Source organism: Chrysemys picta, chromosome 9 (genome assembly GCF_011386835.1).
Source record: "Chrysemys picta bellii isolate R12L10 chromosome 9, ASM1138683v2, whole genome shotgun sequence".
Classification (NCBI taxonomy): domain Eukaryota; kingdom Metazoa; phylum Chordata; order Testudines; family Emydidae; genus Chrysemys; species Chrysemys picta.
Window position 1 is genome coordinate 83,844,235 of NC_088799.1, and position 19,221 is coordinate 83,863,455.

General features: G+C 48.3%; 1 protein-coding gene across 1 annotated transcript in view; it reads left to right on the forward strand.

The window, feature by feature from the left end:
* Nucleotides 1-10,025: 10,025 nt before the first annotated feature.
* Nucleotides 10,026-19,221, forward strand: part of LOC101939167 (ubiquitin carboxyl-terminal hydrolase 12-like) — a 152,610-nt gene continuing 143,414 nt past the window's right edge. Inside the window, exon 1 of the mRNA XM_065556585.1 lies at nucleotides 10,026-10,190. The gene's annotated coding sequence lies outside the window, so the exon portion shown is untranslated. The remainder of the gene's footprint in view (nucleotides 10,191-19,221) is intronic.

Here is a 19,221-nt window from a genome sequence, read left to right on the forward strand (position 1 = left end):
CTGTGGTCAATCATCCTCGCTGTTGAATATTTGTGCCTTATTTGTCATAGGAATTTGTCTCTTTTCACCTTCCAGCCATTCCCAAACCTCAGCCAGTATTTGTAGGTGACAAATCTCATGAATTGTCACAGATTGCGGTGTTACTAGAGGGGGTTTTGGAATTAACTGATAAGTCACTGGGACCAGATGGCATTCACCCAAGAGTTCTGAAAGAACTCAGATGTGAAATTGCGGAACTACTAATTATGGTTTGTAACTTGTCCTTTAAATCAGCTTCTGTATCCATGACTGGAAGATAGCTAATGTAACGCCAATATTTAAAAAGGGCACTATTGGTGATCCCGGCAATTACGGACCAGTAAGTCTAATGTCAGTACCGGGCAAATTAGTTGAAACAATTGTAAAGAATAAAATTGTCAGACACATAGAAGAACATAAATTGTTGGGCAAAAATCAACATAGTTTAGGTAAAGGGAAATCGTGTCTTACTAATCTATTAGAGTTCTTTGAAGGGGTCAACAAACATGTGGACAAGGGGGATCCAGTGGACATAGTGTACTTAGATTTCCAGAAAGCATTTGACAAGGTCCCTCACCAAAGGGTCTTATGTAAATTAAGTTGTCATGGGATAAGAGGGAAGATCCTTTCATGGATTGAGAACTGGTTAAAAGACAGGGAACAAAGGGTAGGAATAAATGGTAAATTTTCAGAATGGAGAGGGGTAACTAGTGGTGTTCCCCAAGGGTCAGTCCTAGGCCAATGCTATTCAACTTATTCATAAATGATCTGGAGAAAGGGGTAAAAAGTGAGGTGGCAAAGTTTACAGATGATACTAAAGTGCTCAAGATAATTAAGACCAAAGCAGACTGTGAAGAACTTCAAAAAGATCTCACAAAACTAAGTGATTGGGAAACAAAATGGCAAATGAAATTTAATGTGGACAACGTAAAGTAATGCACATTGGGAAAAATAACCCCAACTATACATACAATATGATGGGGGCTAATTTAGCTACAACGAATCAGGAAAAAGATCTTGGAGTCATCGTGGATAGTTCTCTGAAGACTTCCACGCAGTGTGCAGCGGCAGTCAAAAAAGCAAACAGGATGTTAGGAATCATTAAAAAGGGGATAGAGAATGAGACGGAGAATATCTTATTGCCCTTATATAAATCCATGGTACACCCACATCTTGAATACTGTGTACAGATGTGGTCTCCTCATCTCAAAAAAGATATACTGGCATTAGAAAAGGTTCAGAGAAGGGCAATTAAAATGATTAGAGGTTTGGAAGGGGTCCCATATGAGGAGAGATTAAAGAGGCTAGGACTTTTCAGCTTGGAAAAGAGGAGACTATGGGGGGATATGATCGAGGTATATGAAATCATGAGTGATGTGGAGAAAGTGAATAAGGAAAAGTTATTTACTTGTTCCCATAATATAAGAACTCCACTAGTAAGCTCCCTCCAGCCTGACCGTTCACCTTTCAGTACGACCCGTTGTAGTCTCCCCTTTAACCAGTTCCTTATCCACCTTTCAATTTTCATATTGATCCTCATCTTTTCCAATTTAGCTAATAATTCCCCATGTGGAACCGTATCAAATGCCTTACTGAAATCGAGGTAAATTAGATCCACTGCGTTTCCTTTGTCTAAAAAATCTGTTACCTTCTCAAAGAAGGAGATCAGGTTGGTTTGGCACGATCTACCTTTTGTAAAGCCATGTTGTATTTTGTCCCAATTACCATTGACTTCAATGTCCTTAACTACTTTCTCCTTCAAAACATTTTCTGAGACCTTGCATACTACAGATGTCAAACTAACAGGCCTGTAGTTACCCGGATCACGTTTTTTCCTTTTCTTAAAGCTAGGAACTATGTTAGCAATTCTCCAGTCATACGGTACAACCCCTGAGTTTACAGATTCATTAAAAATTCTTGCTAATGGGTTTGCAATTTCATGTGCCAGTTCTTTTAATATTCTTGGATGAAGATTATCTGGGCCCCCCGATTTAGTCCCATTAAGCTGTTCGAGTTTGTCTTCTAACTCAGATGTGGTAATATCTACCTCCATATCCTCATTCCCATTTGTCATCCTACCATTATCTCTAAGCTCCTCATTAGCCTCTGAAAGACTGAGGCAAAGTATTTGTTTAGACATTGGGCCATGCCTAGATTATCCTTAACCTCCACTCCATCCTCAGTGTTTAGTGGTCCCACTTCTTCTTTCTTTATTTTCTTCTGATTCATATGGTTATAAAACCTTTTACTATTGGTTTGAATTCCCTTTGCAAGGTCCAACTCTACCTGGCTTTCGGCCTTTCTCACTTTATCCCTACATGTTCTGACCTCAGTAAGGTAGCTTTCCTTGCTGATCACTCCCATCTTCCACTCCTTGTAGGCTTTCTGCTTTTTCTTAATCATCTCTCTGAAATGCTTGCTCATCCAACTTGGTCTACAACTCCTGCCTATGAATTTTCCCCCTTTCTTGGGATGCAGGCTTCTGATAGTTTCTGCAACTTTGACTTGAAGTAATTCCAGGCCTTCTCCGCCTTTAGATCCACAAGTCCTTCAGTCCAATCCACTTCCCTATCTAATTTCCTTAATTTTTTAAAGTTAGCCCTTTTGAAATCAAAAACCCTAGTCACAGATCTATTTTTGTTTACCCTTCCATTTAGTTTAAACTGAATTAGCTCATGATCGCTCAAACCAAGGCTGTCCCCTACAACCATTTCTTCTAAGAGATCCTCACTACCCACACCAAATCTAAAATGGCATCCCCTCTTGTTGGTTCTTCAACTACTTGGTGAAGGAATCCATCAGCTATCACATCTAGGAAAATCTGAGCCCTATTATATTACTAGCACTTGTCCTCCAGTCTATATCTGGGAAGTTAAAGTCTCCCATGATCACACAATTCCCATTAGTATTTACTTCATTAAAAACATTAAAGAGGTCTCTATCCCTATCCAAATCAGACTCCTGTTCTAACAGACAGCGAACCCCCCAAAGACAGGGATAGGGCCCAGGAATCGAGATGGTGGGGAAATTTCATTGAAACCGTTTCTGTCCGAAAATCCCATTCAAACTAAACCAGTTTCTTTCTTGAAATCATATCAAGTGGCATGAAAATTCTTTGCAAAAATATTTTGTTGCAAAACAAAAGCATCTTCTGTGTCACAAAAAGAACAGGAGTACGTGTTTGTCTCGTCGCACACAAAGAGGAGACACTTAGATCTCAAAAATTAGATAAGATGTTTCAGTCTGAGCTAAGTAGTTGCTGCTCTTAACAATTGCAACATAATAAAATACAAATAAAATAGACTATTTCAGCCATTCTATTATGTCCTAATCTGATCTGAGTAAACATGATAGGACACCTCATCTTATGCACTGCTCCTAGTGACACTCTCCAATAGATCCCCATCCTCCACCTGTCGGGAGGTAGGTAGGAGCGGATTGTTATCCCTACTTGAAAGAGGGAGAAGCTAAGGCTGAGAAAGGAGAATTGACTTGTCTTAGGTCACACAGCCAGTCCGTGGCAGAGTTGGGAATAGGACCCAAGAGCCCTGATTTTCAAACTAACCATCGGATCTTGAATTTCAGACATTGAATGACCTGAATAAAGTGCTCTCAAGTGAGTTCCAGACCAGCAAGGGTTCATAGTAATTATTCAGCAAGTATTTTAGGAGAACTGGAATGGTAGAGAAAATAATGAACTGCAGAGAAGCAGCAAAATTTGTCGAACATATGACTGGTTATGACTATTTACTTGGTCTTAAAAGAAAACAACAGGGACCTGAGTCTCCTCCCTGTCAATAACGCCCTGCTCAGCCAATCAGGGTAGAGACCGAGGGGCGGGAGGATGAGGGTTCTCACCAGAGAGCCCAAAGGATGGCCCAGGTCACCGCTGGGGATCACTGTCTGAGCACTATTTCAGCCCCACATTTTTCGGTGGACCTCCCACAATGGGAGTTGTAGAGCACCGCCCATGACACACACACACCCCTCCTGGTGGTGGGAGGGGAACAGGGGAACAGACAAAAGAAGTAAGAGATGAAGAGAAAGGAGGGAGGGATGGAGGAAAAGGTAAAAGAAAAAGGACAAACCTTAATGTCCCCAGAGATTCTAAGGGACAAAATCCCAGGTGGGGAATAAAATTTGGCCACCTTAAGCTAGTGTTTTCCATGCCTAAAATTCAGATGGCGCCAGATGCATCAGACTGAACAGGTTCCAAATCTCTCAGAGGCTCTTACCTTCTAAAGAGGGATGTCAGTTTTCTAGTGAAATCAGGAAAAAGAAAGGAGAAAACTCAAAAGAGGTTCCTCCTGGTGCTCACGTACGTGACCCCTAATACTCTCTCAGACCTCAAAGAGAGACCTCGAGAAGGAGACTTGCTGAAGCAAAGCCACAGGAGTCTCTGAGGTTTCCCTGGCCCTGCGCCCCTGTCCTGCCTGGCTGATGTCAGCATCCCTCTGTGAGGTCACCACCTGCCCTACACCTTTGGCCAATAGGCTGAGGTCCTGCAAAAGGCCTTTGTGATGTCACTGCCACACCCACCCCTCCCCTGCAGTGCTAATGTCCTGCCACAGGGCAGACACTTTGGAGGTTTGAGCTACTCCCTGTGGATCACCCCACTCAATGAGTGTTCATTATAGGAAGCAAGCCGGCTAGACAGTAAACATCGCAAGCTGCTCCCAATGCTACACTCGGTTTCTCAGAAATGAGTAGACTTTATGGGCAGAAGAGACATCTTCTGTCAGATTAGAGCATCTAATCTGACCCCCTGCATATCACAGGCCTCCTGTCTACCACAATAGCTACTTTGGGGGCAATCACATTCTGGAAAGGCATCTAGTCTTTATTAAATGACATCAAGAGATGGAGAATCCACCACTTTCCTTGGTAGCTTCTTCCTGTGTTCAATCATCCTCGCTGTTGAATATTTGTGCCTTATTTGTCATAGGAATTTGTCTCTTTTCACCTTCCAGCCATTGGGTCTTGTTCTGCCTTTCTCTGCTCGATTAAAGAGCCCTTTAATACCCAGTATTTTCTCTCCATTAAGGCACTTCAACACTTCAGTGAAGTCACCTTTCAATCTTCTTTTGATAAGCTAAACAGGTTGAGCTCTTTCAATAGCTCACTAGAAGGCATTTTTCTCCAGCCCTCAGAACATTTGGTGGCTCTTTGCTGCCCAGCTCCAATTTCTAGGACCATCTTTTTCAAAGGAGGACACCAACACTGGAGGCAGTATTCCAATAGCAGTCTCACTGCTGCTGTGTCACCTCCCTATCCTACTCACGGCTCTGCTCCTACGTCTAATGATGGCTTTAGCCCTGTTCACCACAGCATCACACTGGGAGCTCATGTTGAGAGGCTTTTCCACTCTGGCCCCTAAATCCATTTCAGAGTCACTGCTTTCCTGGATACACGTCCCCATTCTAGAGTTGTGGCCGGTGTGCCTTGTTGCCACGCATAGGACCTTGCATTGGGCTCTGCTCAAACTTGTTTTCTTTGAATGGGTCCAGCTGGCTGAATGAGCCAGATCGCTCTGTATCACTGCCCTCTCCCCATCAGGAATTACCACTCGGCCTGTATTTTGTCACCCTCCGAATCTTATCCGCAGTGATTGTATGTTTTCTCCCAATTCATTGATAACAATTATTTTTAAAAATTAGTCCTTGAGAGCTTCTTCAGACCCTTAGTACCCAGGACCTGCTCCCCACATCACAGTGAGAAATGCTGTCCAGCCCTGCTGGTACATAGGGGATAAGCACAGAACAAACGTACCTTTAGGAGCTGTGTTGTCCATAGGCTCTGAACAACATGTGGGGGTCAACAGATTACAAACGCACAACAGACCTGTAGTGTAGACAGGTCCCAACTGCGTCTCGGTTTCCCACCCTGTAAAATGGGGAGAACAAACAAAACCTTGATTAGCTCCATTTGATAGCTGGGGAAACCGAGGCACCCAGCGGTGCAGAGACTCGCTCATGGTCCCAAAGCCAGGAATAGAAAACAGCAGATCTGATAGCCAGGCCTGGGACCTAACCCTGGTTTTCCTGGCCTTGCTGCTCTAAGTTTAGTCATAGCCTCCATGTCTTTTCCCCCGTGTCCCTTAACCCCACGTCACTGCAGAAGAGAGATTTTCTGGTAGCCAACTGGCTCTCCTGCATGTGGACGTCGTTCCAAAAGACATGCTCTGGCTCAGTCCCATGCTATGGTTGGCTGAAGGAACCACTTGGTCACATTCTAGCCCTGAGTTATACAGGAGGGGCGACTAGATGCACATAATGGTCCTTTCTGACCTGAACCTCTATCAATCGCTACATTTTCTGCTGCTAGGAAGAGAACTCTGGACCTATTTTCTCTCATTCACTTTCAGTCAGAATAATTTCAATCCAGGCCAAAGGATTTCCTCTTTCATTGTGTCTTCAGCACCTTTGCGAGCAACCAGTTACTGTTACCCACAGGTTTCCAGTTTCAACCTGTCCCTGGTTGAGATGGCCAGGAAAGGGGTTGGAGCTCTGGCCCAGGTGATGCAGCTCCCTAGGGTGAAGGGAATAAGTGTGGGGGTCACGTGACAAGACGCAGCCTGTGACTAGGACCCAGGCCTGCTGAGAGATAGAAGGGCAGCCTGTGCTCAGCCAGGAGAGAGACCCCAAGGGAAGCAGGCATGGGAGGGGCTTGGAGAGTCCTTTAAAGGTCAGGGACAAGCTGGGAAGGGGCCAGGCTGAGCACTAAGGACAAGGCCCTAGGAGGGAAAGACAGGGCAGTTTAGGAGATGGGGCAGATAGTCCAGTTGGTTTCGGCTCCCAGGACCAGACACCCAGAGGTGAAGGTGATTGGCGGGGCTTCTGTCCTTCTTCCCCAGTGTAGATTTGATAGTGGAGAAGACTGATGCCGTAAGGGGGAAGTGAGTTACCCCAAGGTCACCCTGTGAGTTTATATCACGAATGCATACTCGGAAGGATCCAATAGAAACATGGATTTTCCAGTCTCTTCTTTCTAGGAGTCCCCAGGGCTAAGGTAAAACCCCTGCAGCCCCTCCCCATTCTGCTCACCTCCAAGATGTGCTGGAGTTTGTCTGTGCTGGGGGGTGCTGTCAGCAGGATCGAGAGCTCGTCATCCATGTTCTCTGGGCAGGCCTTGCTCAGAGCCTGCCAGCGGAGGGAGACCAGGGGTCAGGAGCCTGCATTAGCACCGGTGTGCCATTGACCAGGAGCTGGCTGAGGTAAGCACCGCCTGGCCGGAGCTCGCACCCAGAAACCCTGCACCAGGTCGGAACCCCCTCCCACACCCAAATTCCCTCCCAGACCTCACACCCGGCACCCCAACCCTCTGCCCCAGGTCGGAACTCCCTCCTGTACCCTAATCCCTCCCAGACCCCACACCCCCACCCGCACCCCAATCCCCTACCCCAGCCCTGAGCCCCCTCTCGCACCCAAACTCCCTCCTAGAGTCCGCACCCCAACCCTCTGCCCCAGCCCGGATCCCCCTCTGGCACCCCAAACCCCTAATCTCCAGCCCAATCCCAGAGCCCACATCCCCACCGGAGCCCTCACCCCTCCCTGCACTCCAACCCCCAGCCCCAGCCCAGTGAAAGTGAGTGAGGGTGTGAGAGCGAGCGACTGAGGGAGCTGGGCTGGGCTGGAGTGAGTGGGGGTGGGGCCTTGGGGAAGGGCATGAAAGGGGTTGGGTCAAGGGCGTTTGGTTTTGTGCAAGTAGAAAGTTGACAACCCTACTTAAGGACCTTTGAAAAGCAGCCTCCTTAGCACCGCTCCTGATACCAGGGGCCAAGGCGCCCCCGGACATGAGAACCACAATAGGCCAGAGCAAAATGCTGTGTTAGAAATCGGAGTTCAAGCTGCCAAGCGAACGATAGCTGACAGACAGGAGATGCAGGAATTAAGGTTGTGCCTTTAGCCAGCAACTGGTGTTCATCCGTTTGCACCACACACACACCTGTAGGCAGGGCCACTATTTCCTTGTCTGTCTGCCTGTTTAGCGTCTCTCGGTCCTTACTGTGCCCATCACCGTGGTGTCTGAGTGGCAAACCAAGGGTTTGACGTGTGCATATGAAACTGCCTGATTGGAAGGACGTGGTTTGGTGTGGATCAGTGACTGCTGGGGCGATTGGTGGCAGAAGGCTCTGAGGGCCTGGCTCATTCCGACCTGGCTCATTCCAATGGCTTCTACATCTGAGAGCAGCCCAGTGTCCTGCCTGGGTCCGACGCAAACCAGGAAGTACAGGACCACGGTTAATAAGAGCAGCTCAAAAGATCATTTTCGCTGAGCCCAGCCCTGCACAGATTTCTAGCTTAGGTTTGCATTTTCAGCAAAAGTTCTTCTTGATTATTTTCTCCCAACCCCTTTGTGCCTCCATAATAGCCAGCATCCTGGGGCGCTCCAGGGACAGCGTGTGTGCGTGTATGTGTACGTCTGTACATATGTGTATGTGTACATGTGCGTATGTATGTGTGTACGTGTATGTGCATATGAGTGTGTGCACATGTGAGTGTGCGTGTGTATATGTGTACATGTACCCCAGTCAGATGTATACATCTGGATTTCCTTTGAAAGAATTTTCAAATTGAGCTGATGAAGTGCAATGGCAAAGCACCAATTCCTCTGCCCCCCAACTGCCTTCGCTCCTTTAACGTTCAACCTGCTCCGCTGACACCTCTGACTCCTGAAAGCCCTAACGCTCCAGGGGAGCAGGCCGTGCCCTGCCCTGCCCTGGCTGCCCCAGGTGTTACCTCGGAGGGAATCGTTCCAGATTCCAATGAGTGGCAGGTCCAGGGAAGAGCCTTATCTGGGGAGAGGCTGTACCAGACCCGCCCGACCCAGGCAGGCTCCCAGGTACTCTCTGCTCGGGGCTGATAAGGCTCCTTAGCAGTTTCTCTCCAAACAAATTCCAGTTCAAGACACCTGAGAGCTCCACAGCAGGGCAGCATCCCCAGAGCGCAGCAGGGCGGGGGTTAGGGGGAGCAGTCGGTAGCAGCACCTGCCCCTCGTACGGCAGGAGCGAGAAGTGCCAGCCACGTGCTGCCTCCATCCCCAGAGGCCAGGTGAGAGTGAATTCCCACGTCCCCGCACGATTGGTTCCGTCACTCTTCTACACTTACATGGATTTCCAGTGTCAATGTTTCTAACATCAGCTTTGCCAGCTCTCCTTACACCTTTGTCTGCTAGAGCAAAAACCTGAAATGCAGCTACCTCCTCCTGCTGGGTGACTATAGACCTTAATGACAGAGCTCGGAACTGCTTAGTCAAGCTGACTAGCTGCAGCCCCTCGGGTTGCCTGCTCGAAGGTGTGCTGGCCAGGCCACAAGTCATTTTTGTGCCTCTTCCCTGCTCCTTCTCAGCATTTGAACATCATTCGACTAGTGTGAACAAGAGTCTATACTGGGGAGAGCCCAGGGTGAGAGTCACTAGACACTGGTTATACAGTGCTCTGTCACGGCTCTGAGGTGCAGTTAACTTCACTTGCTGCACAAGGAACCAGTCCCAGAATCTGAACCAATTGTCCATCAGCGAGTATTTGACTCCCTCTGTCCGGGATGGATGAATTGGGATTCTTGGCCCCTGCATTTGTGTTTCAAGCTTCACTCCGGCTCATCCCTTTTCAGCTGCCCCGTGCGCTCATCTCCTGCTCCTCACCCAGGAGCGCCGCCAGCTTTTTTGCTGCCCTAGGCGGCGGAAGTTCCCGCCCCCTAAATGCCACCCCCAACAAAGGCGGCGGAAAGTCTCGCCCCCGAAATACTGCCGACGACCTGTACAGGGTGGCCTGTAACGATGCTGGTTCTGGTGGGACCCAACTGAGCAGGGCCGCCTTTAGGCCGATTCCACCGATTCCCCTGAATTGGGCCCCGCCCCTAAGAGGGCCCCCGCGCAGATCGGGCAGTGTCCCTGCCTGAAGCAAAGTTCCATGGCGCTCCCAGAAACAACAGCTGTTGCTGCTAGGCAACGAGAGACGCTGTGGGGGGGGGGGGAGCTGAGGCAGAGGCAGCAGCAGCTGTTGCAGGTCAGGAGGGGGGAGGGGGGAGAAGGCACATGTGCTTTGCAGCCTTCCCCTCCCCTCCCCCCAGCACTCACCTGGAGGAGACACCGAGGGGGCTTCCGGTCCGGTGGGAGACAGGAATCTCGGCAGTGGACCTCACTCACCTTAGCAGCTGCTGGGGCTTCTGTCGGTGAGTGTTTGACCCTGTGATTCCCCCTAGGTGTGTAATATTGGGTTGGTTTTGTGGTTTTCGGTGGTGTTGCTGTTTGAGGGTGAATTTGTGCCTGCCTGTGTCTGTTTCAAAACTAAACTCGGGATCATGTAACCCAGGAAGAAAGCCCCGAGCCGGTACTTAGTGCTGTGAATTCCAGGTGAGAGAGAAGTTTCAGAGTAGCAGCCGTGTTAGTCTGTATCCGCAAAAAGAAGAACAGGAGGACTTGTGGCACCTTAGACACTAACAAATTTATTAGAGCATAAGCTTTCGTGGACTACAGCCCACTTCTTCGGATGCATCCGAAGAAGTGGGCTGTAGTCCACGAAAGCTTATGCTCTAATAAATTTGTTAGTCTCTAAGGTGCCACAAGTCCTCCTGTTCTTCTTTTTTTAGGTGAGAGAGAGAGGGAGGTTTGGAGGAGGAAATCAAATACATCAAGAGGGGAGAATGTGAAAGGTCTGCAACACGTCAGGCTGAGACTTTTATCTCTCCCTTCTCCCCCAAGAGAGGGGAAACTGAGGCACGGAGTGATCTGATTCCCCTCCCCAAATTATTTTGCAAAGGAGGGGGACGGGGGGCTCCTATCCACACCAGTTCCCTTTCCATCAACTCTGCTTCCCCTGCTGCAAGACCACTGTAGGGGCTGAATATTTCCATTAAACTCTGGCTCCTTCATTTGCCCTGCAACAATAAAATAGACCGGCTTTGGAGGGGAAGAATATTCCCCCCCCCCCAAAGCTGTGTGGACATTAAGTTTGGGGGGGGGGCACAATAATATTCCGGATCAATCAAATGCCCGCTCAGCTTTCTAGCCATCCAGCAGCTCTAGGGTAGGGAAGGAAGGTGCTCTTGGTGCAGAGTGGTCGCAAAACAGGGGTGAATTTAGCTGGGGGGGGGGGAGGGTCCGGTTGAAATCCCACCTGATGCAGCCACACAGAATCGCTGGCGGCGCTGGGAGAGGCCAGGAGTGGAAGCAGGTGGCCCGGGGGTGGGGGGACATTTGCCCTCAGTCCTGGGCTCTGGGATGGACTAGGCTGGGTGGGTGGTGGGTTCAGTCTAGTCTTCCAGCCTGTTGCTCTCGCTGGGGTTTGTGGTTTTCATCTGGCTCCACCAAAAAGATCAAACAAGCCCAGTAGAAAAGGGGGGTGAGAGAGGCGGGAAGGGGTTTGTAAGGGGTTAAAGTGACCCAATGAAAGAGTAAAACCAGAGTTTGACTGGGTTTCCCCCCAGCCACCACTCCTGCAAATACTGGGCAAGGGGCAGCCCCATCCCCCACCGAGGCTATGGTGAGGGGCAGCAGGGAAGGAAGGAAGCCACATGTGATGGCAGTCCCCTCCCCCCCAGCACCCACCACTCCCTCTCCGGCCCCCAAACTCTGTCCCAGAGCCTGCACCCACCCCTCCGCACTCCCTCACAGAGCCTGCACCCCTCCACCCATCCTGCACCCCACAGCGTGCCCCAGCCCGGAGCCTGCACCCAAACTCTGTCCCACTCAGCCCTGGGCAAAGCTCTCCTTGGCTGGCTCCCAGCCCCTCTCCAAGGGTTGCAGCTGTCTGGAAGTGCCTGCCTTCCACACCTTCCTCATTCACACCTCATTCATTCAACAAGTCAATTGATTACAAAGGGGGGGGAAGATCTTATTCTACTTCTAGCAAAAAGACATTTTTCTTTTACCTTAATTATACTACCTTAGGGGCCAGCTATAACATTACCAAGGTTCAATACAAAATCATATAAAAGTTATACAAAAATGCATAATGCAGAGATTTATCTACAACTGCACTGATTGACTGCTGTGTGCAGTAATATAGTGACCCCTGGGTCTTTGAATTAGGCTTTATACTTGGGGGGGGGGCAAGCTGCGAGCGGGTGGGCAAGCAGTGAGCCAGCAGGGGTTCTAGGGGCGGGCATGGGGGTTTCTGGCAGGGGAGGGAGAAGGTGAAAGGAGGCAAGTGGTGGGTGGGGGACTGACTAGGAGGGACACAGCAAGCCAGCGGGAGGCTAGGGGGTGAAGAGGGATGTGATGGTGGGGCTGAGCGGGGAGGGGTTGGGTCCTATTTTACTGCTGTGATCTGGTCACCCTATGTCACCCCCCTTCCCAAACCTTCCTTTTCGGCCCACAGCTGTTTCGGCGGGGCGGCGCTGGGAAAGCAGGGTTTGTTTCCGTGGGCCGGGAGGCGCTGGGGGGGGGGGGGAGGAGGGCACAATTTTATATTAATAAGGAAATATTTTATAAATTTTAATAAAATAATTATTGAAGAAAATCAGTTGTACAACTATCAAAACATGAATTATTTTCCTAATATGAAAGTGAAAATCAGCTAATTAATATATGACATAATGTATGTAATATATAATTTTGTTATTATTTATATAGTCATGGAAAGTAAATAATACACGGAAGAAATGAAAGGATTCTTTTTAAGTGGCTTTTTTTTTAGTCATCCCTGCTGGGGCCCCGTCGAAACTGTTCGAATTGGGCCCCGCACTTCCTAAAGCCGGCCCTGTCCGTGTCCATGTCCTCATCATGCTTGTCGCTGCGCTGCCGCCGCCGCTGCCTCCTCGCCTCCTTTTTCTGGTCCTGGCTGAGCATAAGCTCCACGAGAACGCGCGAGGTGTTTACAATATTCATGAGTGCTGTCTTGAGCTCAGCGGGCTCCATGCTTGCCGTGGTATGGAGTCTGCAGTGTTCACCCACCCAGGAAAAAAGGCGCGAAAATGGTTGTCTGCCGTCCGTTGCTTTCATGCAGGGAGGGAGGGAGGGAGGAGGTGAGGCTGTACCCAGAACCACCTGCGACGATGTTTTTTGTCCCATCAGGCACTGGGATCTTAACCCACAATCCCAATGGGCGCGGGAGACTGCGGGAACTATGGGATAGCTATGGAATTGCTACCCACAGTGCAACGGTGCAGAAATCGACGCTAGCCCCGGTACTTGGACGCACACCACCGAATTAATGTGCTTAGTGTGGCCGCATTCATTTCGACTTTATACAACCTGTTTTTCAAATCCGAATTATCTAAATTCGGATTAATCCCGTAGTGTAGACATACCCTGAGGGACATCCAGCTATTCCCAGAGGGATTTGGAGATACATCATGTAGTAGTTGGAAAGGAGAGCAAGGATATAATACATTTTGCTGCTTTCAGCTAAGGATTTGCTTTGAAGTTGCTTCAGAACAGCATTGAACAGCATCTTTAACAAGGCACCTTAGAACCCAGGTGTGCATGTTCTCTGTGTGACTGACAGTATCAAAATTATGCCAGGGCATAGCAGTGCCTCAAGTAGGCCCAAGAGAAGACCAGGCACCTGTCCTAATATGAGTCAAATGGAGTAAAACAGGGGCTCCCCTATAATGTTGATGCTGGACAGTCAATTACACTACATGAAGCTGAGGTCCCTTTGCTTCCAGGACCTAAACTCCAGCATGGTGGAGATACAGAATGTAGAATAACTGAAATGTCAGCTTCCCTCACTGTTCTCTTCTATCACAGTTTTCAGGAGTTTAGAAGTTTTCACCTCCTACACCAACACTGTCCAGGCCCCTGGAGACTAAGCCCTGGTCTAAACACAGTTTTTGTACCAGTATAAATATCTCATGGAGGGGTCATTTTTTTCGTTAACCAATATATTTACACTGATACAACCTCTAGTGAAGATGTAGTGATACCAGTATAAATGTGCTTATACACATATACTTATTCCCCTTCTCATATGGGAATTAGCTATGTTTAGGGTGACCAGATTACCAGTGTAAAATATCGGGACAGGGGCGGAGCCAAAAAAGGGGGCGGAGCAAAAAAAGGGGGGGAACGGAGCAAAAAAAAAAAAGTTTTAAGGGGCCTGGGGCATTAGCAGGCCCCGCGCGCTGCCCTCCCCGCGGAGCCTCCCGCCCCCTGGCCCGCCACGGGCATATGCGGGGCGCAGTGGGTCTGGGCGGGGGCAGCGCGGAGCGGGCAGGAGCCGGGTGGGCGGCAGGGGCCGAATCCCCGCTGCTGCTGGGGAGCCCCGCGCCTCTCCCTCCCGCTCGCGGCTGTGGCTCCTTCCCGGCGCGACGTGCCCTCCGCTGCCCCGGGCACATGCGGCGCGCGTCCCCCGCGCCTAGTCTCCCTCCCGCCGGGAAGGAGCAGCTGGACGTGCGCCGCATGTGCGCGGGGCAAGCCAGGGGGGCGTGTCCGGCCGTGAAGGAACCGCAGCCGTGAGCGGGACGGAGAGGCGCGGGGCTCCCCAGCAGCAGCGGGGATTCGGCCCGCGCCACCCACCCAGCCCCTGCCCACTCCGCGCTGCCCCCGCCCGGACCCACCGCGCTGCCCCGAGGGCTGCAGGGCTGGAGCAGCCTCCAGGCTGCACTCCCGGCCCCGGGTGAGGCAGCCCGGGAAGAAGCCCTCTGGCGCGGCGGGGGGGCTCACAGCTGAGCCTCCCTGTCTTCCTCCCTTGCCAGGCCCCCTTTGCCTGCTCGCCCGCCCAGTGCCCGGGTGCTGGAGCTGACTCACCAGCTCCAGGATCCAGGCACCGCCGCCGCCACCCCCTCCCTCCAGGCTTGCGCCACCATGCTGCAAGCCTGGGAGGGAGGAGGAATGCTGGGGAAAAGGCAGGGCCAGGGCGGCGATTTGGGGAGGGAGCCAATGGGGGAAGGAGGGGGCGGAGCCGGGGCGGGGCCCGAGCGCCAGAGTGGAAGGGAAAATTTCTTCTTTGTCCAGTGTCCCGACCAAACATTGGTCGGGACGCGGGACAAAGAAGCAAATATCGGGACAGTCCCGATAAAATCGGGACGTCTGGTCACCCTAGCTATGTTAGTATAAGTACATTTATACTGGTATAAATGCATCCACAGTTGGGTGTTTAATTATACCAATTTAATTAAACCAGTACAGGTTCTATTTGTAAGATAAGATAGTTTACCAGCTGCTTTCACTACGTATGGCCTAGGACACTCAAAGTGGGGGAAGAGTCAAAGACCAATTTTTTGGAGACAGTCTACACAGCCCCTGCCTTCAAAAACCATTTGCCAACATTCCCAGTTTGATTTGTTTTTTTGTTTTCTTTTCCTTCCTACACTTACCCACAGCTACGTAATAATGAAGCACTTCAGGGACAGCAAAGTCATAAGCAGCTATGGGTTCTTTTCTTTTCTTTTCACCAATTTTCTGATCTCTAAAAGTCCCTCCATTCTTCTTCTGCTAATTATGACATGGGAAAAGCAGAAGTTAGTTCTCTTATCCTCCTGAGCCACATCAGCTCAGCAGAAGTGCAAAGTAATGGCGGCCTCTGCTGGAATTCTTAAGAACTAAACTCTTGCCCTACTATTGATCTTGTAATGCACATTCCAGTAGCACAGGTCTGAGTCTTCTTTATGCCCAAATATTTACCTTGGAAATTCATTCCACCAGTAACATTTTTGTATTTCTTTTTAATTTTTTAGGCATTCACTATGGCAAACTGTTCCCCTTTTCAGCAAGAGATCTGATGACAATTTATCTCTTCATTATAATCTACAAATTAAAATGTGTTTCAAAATACCAGTTCACAGGGGTCTAGTGAACTGACCTGCATATTTCAGGATGAAAGATACTGTTCATAATGAAAGTATTGTTAATGTTAGGGGCTGCGAGTGATGTTCGAGCTAGCGTTCAGGGTTTTCACTCTAGTAGATCTTGATTCAAATCCTGGCATAGGTTATAAATAAAATCAGTTTCATGGCATCATAGAAATTACAGCTAGAAAAGACCTATTTTGTTATACTTTGCTCACACTCTATTTCCTCCAGAAAGTTCAGGATAGTTCCTTACAGTTGTGTACTCTAGGGCTTCCTGAACTGGAGAGTAGGGTCAGGAATTTAGATCAGGAAAGAGGTACACTGGCAGAGCTGTGTAGAGACCCAACCCAAGACTGGGACTGGGGTGGATCCCCTGGGATCCTGGCTCTGCTGGCAGAAGGGTTTTGGGTACCGTAGTGAATCAGAGGCTGTGCTGTAGTCCATAGCTGAAGGGTGCCAGCTGCCTGCTAGGGTAGGCTGGGTTACCTTACCTTGCAGGACAATCAAGGACTTGGAGGTGGGAGTGATCAAGAGACCATTTCTTGGATGCTGTGAGGAAGAATGTGGCCTGGGGCAGTGTAAAAAAATAGTTTTTGCAGTCTATCTGGGTTTGAGGTGGCTAGACAGAGAAGAGGAATTTATTTTGCAGGAGGAAGGGTCCAAGGCGAGAGGGGGTATGAGGCTGGTGGATCCAGGCCCTGTTTAGTTTTAATCTACTCCTGACTGAAAGAGTTGGGTGAAAGGAGGGGCTGCAGGCCAAGACTGGGGTTCATTGGCAGAGCTAACGGAGTGGGGCTGGAAATGATCCTGGCATCTGCTTGCACTGTGTCTGGCTCTAACCATTCACTTTCAAGAACACCATACCACACATTTTTAAAGAAAGAACATTCCAGTTCCTTTGGACGGCTAATTGCTCTGTTGTCTATCACTTGCCTGCTGTCTGTGTGTCTGCAGCACATAGAAACCAGCTGCCTATGTTGAGTCCTGGCACACACATTTAGTGAGCTGCTCTATAGCTGGGCAGCTGTTGGGGCCATAAAATTCCACATAAAACTATGATGGCTCTTTTAAAGCTGGTTTAGCAATGATCTTCTGGAGCAAAATCTGGCTGCCTCTGGTGTCCATAAAACATCAGGCCCTTTCAGACTATTAAAGCCATTGCTCTGCTGGCATCACAGAAAACAGACCCCAAAATGTCACTTTGGGTTGATACGGAAGGTAGGAGGGGAGTAAATTAATTCATCTAGTTTGTCTACTGTCCTCAAACATTCCTTTGGAGGCCTGAAACACAAGCAAGGCAGCACTCATGCTTTTGGAGACCCTTCAGTAGCCTCAGCAGCTTACCCAGGAATTGGGTAGCTGTAGAACTGGACAGAAAGCAACACAGCCTGATTTGCTTTTCTGTCCCTGGCAGCTTGGAGCTCTGTTAATCATTAGCTTGACCCTACCTGGAAGTGTCCTGTGCTGTGCATGTCATAAGGAAAATATTATATGTGTGCTCTGCACAGGGAAGAATACAGCAATTAAAGGATTAATTACTTTAGTGAGTAACCCTTCTATGGGCCAAAATAATAGAGTTACACCGGAGATGAATTTGGCCCAATGTGTCTGTTCCTATTAGCCAAGATTGGCTGTGAATGCTCAATCACAATATATTTTTGCAACTAATGTTCTAATCTGCACATGTGTCATAGTTTCCTATACTGCTAACAGCTAAAAAAGCTCTTCCTTTAGCTCATGTCAGAGGGGGAGTCTGTGCTTTTGTAGAAGTAAGAGTTCAATTCTTTCCCTAGTATCATTGTGAAATTCTGAGACGCCATGGTGTTCAGCACACGGGTGAAGCACTAGGTAGTCACAGATTTGCTACAATGTTGAATCAGTTTTTATATCAGCTATATAAGTACTGCAGTCAAGAGAGGCTTATTGCACCAACAGGTGGCTTACATTTTCCCAACTCAGTCTTGAAGGCAAACTAGTTTGCTTTGGTTTACATGGTTTGATTAGCTTTGCTGTACTGATCCATATACATAGTTACTCAGTCTAATCTTCCCCTGTCCCCTTTCACCAAATGTGTGCTTGTGTAAAAACAGGATCTTAGGGGGAAATTGGGCCATAGTGTCACAGGCTTCTGAAGGGAGGGATCACTCCACAGAACAAGGCTTGTTGTTTTCCAGGGTGATGGGTGTTCTAATCTGATTAATTTGATTTGTTTTCTAAATTCTAAGGCTTTATCTGCCTTTAATTGTACTTTGTAAACCCAGTGGTCAATTCTAGTAGAGATCAAAAGAATCCCATCAGATTAAGGGGGCTTCATCATAAGCACCCATTCTGGGACCTCTTTCAGGATTCAGAGACACAGACAAAACTGTGTCATTAGCCACGCAGACAGTCTCCATGATTTCTCCACCCCAACCTTCTAACCACTGCTTTCATTACACTTACATGCAGATATCCACACAGGCCTTGTATCCCATTATGATGCTAATATGTGCTCTCAGCCTCCTGGGGTCACTAAAGCTGGATAGCTACAGAAGAACTTTGTTAAGTTCGTTCCTTGGAGTTACAGAAATTAGAACTGGAAAAGACCTATTAGGTTAACCAGCCAGTGCAGGGCTATTCCCTACAGCACATTTTCTAGTGGTTTTTAGGCATTTTTTATTAGCTCTAGCTATCATTTTTCACAGGACATTTCTTCCTTCCTTCCAAATTCCTGTGAAAATTGTTTAATTTTTCAACCAAAACCTCCAGAGTTTTAGTTTTTGAAAAATTGTTTTTGTTTAAAAAATGAGTTGTTGATTAAAATGTTGCATTTGGCAAACCACAATACAAATAGATAATAATATTAATAATTAATAAATAAAGCACAAGTTTTTCCCCTTTAAAAAAATCTTTGCAAGAGGAAAAAGGCCATAGGATTAAACTTGGCTTATACTCTTCTGTTGCTGTCCATAACCATAGGATGAACAGTCAGGGCCATATTTTGATACTCTTCTCAGTTACAATATATTTAATATTTGTCTTAGAGGTCTTTGCACTTCAGTTTTCCCACCTGTAAAATGGGGATAAAAATGCTCACCTGCCTTTTTAACGTGCCTTGAAATTGTTGGAGGGGGGGATTTCCCAAACTCACCCATTTTCTCTTCCCCTGTCCCCGCCGTCGTCAACCCAGTGTTGCCAATTTAATCATTTTCCAACGCTGCCCCTGTATATTTGAACACCCCCTCTAATTTTAATTCTTGGGGAAAACATGGTAGAGGCTATATGGGGACTAAGTGTTAAATCACTATTTTATGTTAAACTTTTGACAATTTTTAGGCGTACATGACTGTACCATATATCGCCTAGGAGCTCTGAAAAAATAGCCCTTCATCCCTTAAAATGAATAAGTCTAATTCAGGTTCCCCTCTTGAGATAGAAAAGTGTGTGTGTGTGGAGAAGGGAATATTCACTTAACTGCAAAAATTCATGT